The sequence below is a fragment of the Pan paniscus genome, chromosome 14, assembly GCF_029289425.2.
Source record: "Pan paniscus chromosome 14, NHGRI_mPanPan1-v2.0_pri, whole genome shotgun sequence".
NCBI classification, from domain to species: domain Eukaryota; kingdom Metazoa; phylum Chordata; class Mammalia; order Primates; family Hominidae; genus Pan; species Pan paniscus.
Genome location: NC_073263.2, coordinates 90,915,367 through 90,921,366, shown reverse-complemented (window position 1 = coordinate 90,921,366; position 6,000 = coordinate 90,915,367). Strand labels below are relative to the sequence as shown.

Here is a 6,000-nt window from a genome sequence, read left to right as displayed (position 1 = left end):
GGAACATGCTTCTGTTTATGTCTTCCATCCACAAATTTAATGTCTTTTCCATCTTAACTAAGCACTTATCATACACCATAGCCATAATTTTTGCAGTTTGAGGTATGATAGAAAAACTGGCATGAATTTCTTTTTCTTTTCTTCACAAATTAACGGATAGAAGTTTCATTCTTACTGTAGATCTTGGCAAACGCAGCATATTTTTTTTCTTTCTTAAGTAGAGAACTTTCCCCTTTTCAGTTAAAATAAGAACTTGATGGCTTCTCTTTGGCAGATCTGAATTGCCAGCATCACTACTCTTGCTCCTTTAAGCCATTATTGAGTAAAATAAAGGTCACCTGAACAACAGCACTGCATACTGTGACAATCTGAGAACCAACATGGCCACTCAATGACTAACAGGGTTAATACGCTGGACAAAGGGATGATTCCTATCCTGGGTGAAATGAAGCAAAACGATGTGGGATTTATCATGCTATTCAAAACAACAGGCAATTTAAAATGTATGAATTGTTTATTTCTGGATTTTTTCATTTAATATTTTCAGACCACAGTTGACCAAGGGAAACTGAAACCGCAGAAATGGAAACTGTGGATAAAGGCTACTACTCTTTATACTTAGCATAGATCACTAACATAAAAATCATTTTCACCAATAATTTTAGTACATTTGAGTTATCTTCTAGCTTGTGATGTTAAGAAATTTTACCATATTTTGATTTTTGGTGTTTTGTATGTGGCTCAGAAAATATCAATATCTAAATACTTTCCTTCTCTCCATATTTTTGGCCCCTCTGTCTTCTTTGATTACCCTCATTTCTAATTGTTTGTCTCCCCAACCTCATGACATGTACTAAAGCTTTATTGACTTCTTTGACCCTTGATAACAGCTCACTACTTTTATTTACACCAAGAAAAACTAAATGTCCTGAGTGAAAACCCAACTGAGATGCTCTCTCCTGTGTCTTTTCTCTACATAATCGTGGCCTCTAATGTTCTGACTATCTTAACATATCTCTAAACCCTCAAATAGATATACATATTATAAACATGTTTTTATACTTTCTAGATCTTTTTTGTCAGAAATTAGTTTGTTAAAAGCTGTACCAGCAAACCTTTAGGCACTGATTAATGTTGGAATGAGGCAACAAGAACAAACTCACGCACTCTGATCCAGGTTAAGATCATTCCTCTTCCAGGATTCATTTATTTAATAACTGTTTTTAAAAAAATGCTCCAAGTAGCACCAGGGAGTTTCAATTATATCTTACAGACCTTTTCCTTTCATCTTATTATTTACTTAGTTTTTCTAAATATTTACAGAACAAAAAATATGCACATTGATTTTTTTTTAACTGTGTTAAGCTGTGTTTTTGTATTTATAAAACCAGAAAATGTACTATTTAGATTATGTATACAGGTTAGTCATTGAGACTCTTTGGCTAAATTTACCTAAGTTGCGACAGAAGACACATGACAAAAAATTGAAATGTATTTTTCCTGGTCACATTAATCAGGGTACAAATGACAATATCATTTTAAAGACATAAAATGGCAGATAATTCAGTCATCCCATCATTTAGAAATATTTTAATAATTTGCCTTTAAAATATTTCAGACTATATTAAGTATATTATCACATATATTAAATATATTTTATGTGATTCTGTCACTGTTTATATAGACTGAATAAAATGACAAGCACACAGGAATGAAAAACATTGTAAGTAATTATATTTTTTATTTATGGAGAAAATGCTTTTTAATAATTCAACTTTGTTGATAATGCTTAATATCATCAGCATCCAGTTTTATAAGAAAATTTTACAATTTGACAACATTTCAAATATTATACCATTTACATTTCAAATGGTATATATATATATCTATATGTGTGTATATATATTTCAATTCACAATGTCAGCAAATGTACCTTTATAATAGAGAAAGCAAATAGAAGTCTTTAAATGGAAATTGGCTCTACTGAATAAATTCCACTTATAGAGTCATTCAGAAGAGTATTTCTATTATAATTTCCCATATGATTCTCACCTCAAGAAGAATAATGAATTGTAATATTAATGTATTAAAAAAATAAAATTCTAGTTTTAAGTATTTAAACCATAGCTGTATTAATCCATTCTCATACTGGTATAAATAAATACCTGAAACTAAGTAACTTATAAAGAAAAGAGGTGTAATTGACTCTTCGTGCCACAGTTACAGGAAGCATGGGTGGAGAGACCTCAGGAAACTTACAATCATGGTGGAGGGTGAAGGGGAAGCAGTCACATCTTCACATGGCCACAGCAGGAGAGAGAGAGAAGGGGGAGATGTTACACATTTTTAAACAACCGGATCTCCTGAAAACTCATTTACTATCATGAGAGCAGCAAGGGCAAAGTCCACCCCCATGATCAAATCACCCCTCACCAGGCCCCTCCTCCAACATTGGGGATTACAACTCAACATGAGATTTGGGCAGGAACACACATCCAAATCATATCAATAGCAATGTAACACACTTTCAAATTTTGTTCAAGTTTCACATAAATAATTCTCCAGATATCACCCTTTCCAAATCCCGATAACCTGATGATACTTAGTTCTTCACCTTCAAGAGAAACTAACACTGCTACACAGGATCTTCGTCAGTCAACATATTAAAAATGTGTGTATGTGAGATTTAGAGAAAACACTAATAATGGTATAGAGGTGCATAAAAATTACCAGTGGAGCTTTGTAAAATAGTAATAAAGTTTCATGTTAAACATTTGAACCCACGTGTGTATTTTCATACCTTCTGGAAACCCACTAAAGTTGTATTAAGGGATAGGAAAAAATATTTACAAGGACATATAGAGACACACTGAAGAAAAAACAATGATTGACTAGTGATACTGACCACTTTTTGAAGGATGAAAATAAGGAAGGGAAGCAAATCACCCCACAAAATCTAGAACCCTATAAATTTCATGGCTAGGAAGCCCAAGGAAGCATAAATCATGATTTTAAAGTTTGGGAGGGAATAGAGTTAATGCTGTACGATGAGCAGCTTGGATCCTCATGTTCCTTCTCCATCCTTATGCTGGAGATAAAAGAGTATGTATCATGAGCAATTTAAACAAGAGCCTTCCACCTACATACAGTGTATGTAGCAGAGAAAGTGGGTGAACTGCATGTTGCTTCATGGAAATCCTCCATCTCATTCTGTATTCCACTGCAATCTGGAATTCTGGCAGTTGAGTTTACATGAGCATTTATGCATGTACACACATTTGGGAATAAACAAATTGGCATTCCCCTCACTCACCTCCCTCAGAGAATAAGGATTGCCCATGAAAAAAGACCTATACCTATTGTCATTTGGGAATTTCCTTAACGAAAGCAATTTTCTGCCCAGTCATTTTGCTGAGTCACACCACTCTATAATTCTCAATATTAAGCAATACACTCGTTTCTTTTTAATGAATTTCCTTGAATGTCTGCTGGCAGCAGAGAAACACCGAATGTTAGAGTAAAGATTAACATGTGAAAAAGAGACCAAAATAAATGAAACAGAAATTTGGCATAAACATAGACAATTCAGGAAGCCAACAAAACAAACAATCCAAAAACACCTTTAACAATTTTATCAGTATACCAGAGATATGAAAGAAGGTTCATTTACAAAACAAGAGCATATGCCTATTTTTGTTATTTTTTTAAGGCAATGCTAGAATGCCATTTGGATAATCGAAAAAAAATGATTAAAATGAGGGTCAAAAGGAAGTCCAGAAAATTTATTTCTCCTAGAAACTAGACCAAAATATCAAAAAAGCTAGAAGGGTATACAAAAGAAAAGTGGAGAATTTATTCAGAAAGTTTCCAAAATAGAGAACAGAAAATTCAGAGTAGTATATCATTCAGATAAGTCAATTAAAAATATTTTTCTCAGGTGAAGACATGAGTTTCAGAACTAAACTGATACACTGAGTTTCCAGCATATTGAAAGAAAATAGACATAAAATAAGGTATGTAATGGGGCACTGCCCAGGTCAGCAATCTCTTCAAGACTGAATTGGACATTTCTCCCAGTCGCTATGTGCCTTGACAGCTCACAGCTTGTAGAATTCCAGTATCTGGCAATTACCTTTGGCCAAAGGGGGCCACCTTACTGAAATGTCCACTACCTCCACCCCACCCTGCTTCCTGGAGACAGCACTCACTTAATGCTGGTCAATATAGAAGTTATAAAGAATTTTTCCTCTTGTCACAATTGGAAAACACTGTGCAGGTCTAATTGCCTTGAAGATAATATTTTTCCATTTTTTTCGCTTTCTTTTGCTCCCCACAATGTGTTAATCCAGAAAGCATTCTTCAATATACTTTATGCAAACAAATTCTGCTGTTATAGTCTGCTTTCTAGAGCACTTACCTTGCAACTAACATAGTATAATTTTAGCAACAAATAGTAGAGATCCTGATATTTTTATTGCCAAATGCAATGTTAATTCTTATTCAATAATAAGAATAAGAGCAAGAACACTAGGAACTAGAAAACAATTTAAAATGACCCTAGAGTTCCTGGTGAACTTGACTTTCAAGCTCGATATCTATATCCAGTTTATATATCAATTCAATGAGAGAGTAAAAATATTTTCAAATCAAGATTCAAAATTTTATCTTCCACACATTGATATTAGAAACTTATTTGTATGCATACACTCACAGATAAATAAAAAATACAGAGGGAGATAGAGAATCAGCATAACAAAGAATATACCACAGAATAATTGTAAATAGATTTCCATAGATTTCCATATTCAGTGATTTTTTTTCCTTAAAGGCAATTGCTGAATTTTTAAGGGTATGGCATCCAGCTGGAGAAAAACCAAAACAAAGAACTAAAAAAACAAACCTCAATAGATAAGTAGCTTTCATAAATTCTTGTTTATTATGAAAATGAAATGATAAGATTCAGAATAGGAGAAAAATATTTTAGATCAAGTTGTAACAAGAAATGGAACGCATACTGTATATAAAGAATACTCCAGTTTCTGCAGTAAGAGAAAAAACAACAAAACTGAAAATGGGCAAAAGAAACAGAAGCTTCACTAAAGAAGGTACATGTATAGTAAATAAGTACATAAAAGATTTTTCAACATTAGTCATATGACATATGCAAACTAAAATCAGGAGATACTACTACATATCTATTAGCATGGCTAAAATCAAAATAATGACCATGCTAAATTATGGCAACAATGCGGTGCAACTGAATTTCTAATGTATTGCTGGCATGAATATAAAAATGTGCAACTACTCTTAAAACAGTTTGACATTTCCTTACAAATCAAATATATAATTAAAATTACCGTCTAATCTAAAAATTCCACTCCTGATTGTTTACCCTAGAGAAACACAAATTTATGTTAATGAACAACCTATACTAAAATATTTAAAAGGAAACATTTCTTCATAATCTCACCAAACTGGAAACAAATCAGAAACAAATGTGGTCATCCATTTAATGCAATACTGTTCAGCAATAATAAGGAATGAATGGTTGGTACACAGAATAACTTAAATGCATCATAAAGATATTACACAGCATAAAATATGTCAGAAGGAAAGGGTTATAATTTGTATGATTCCATATATGTGACATTCTCAATCTTCCCCAGAAGATAAAACCAGGGTGATGGAGAACAGAGCAGTGGTTATTGCTGGGGGTTAGGGATGAGGAAGGGTGTTACTATAAAAGGGTGACATGAGGCATGGGGGTGGTTTGTGGAGTAATAAAATTGTTCTATATTCTAACTGTGGCAGTCATTACACAAATCTATTGATGTGTAAAATGTATAGAACTCTATACCAAAAAGTCAATTTTATTAGTGTGATACAAAAAAGTTAAATTAATGGCAACGAAAATAAAGAATAAAGAGGAACAAAAGTAAAGAAAAGAAGGAGATAAACAAAATAGATACTAAATAGAAAGGTGGAAGATTGAATCCAAAC

The 6,000-nt window shown here is 32.9% G+C and overlaps 1 pseudogene; it reads left to right on the top strand.

The window, feature by feature from the left end:
• Nucleotides 1-370: 370 nt before the first annotated feature.
• Nucleotides 371-6,000, top strand: part of LOC100971904 (transcription factor Sp3-like) — a 44,647-nt pseudogene continuing 39,017 nt past the window's right edge.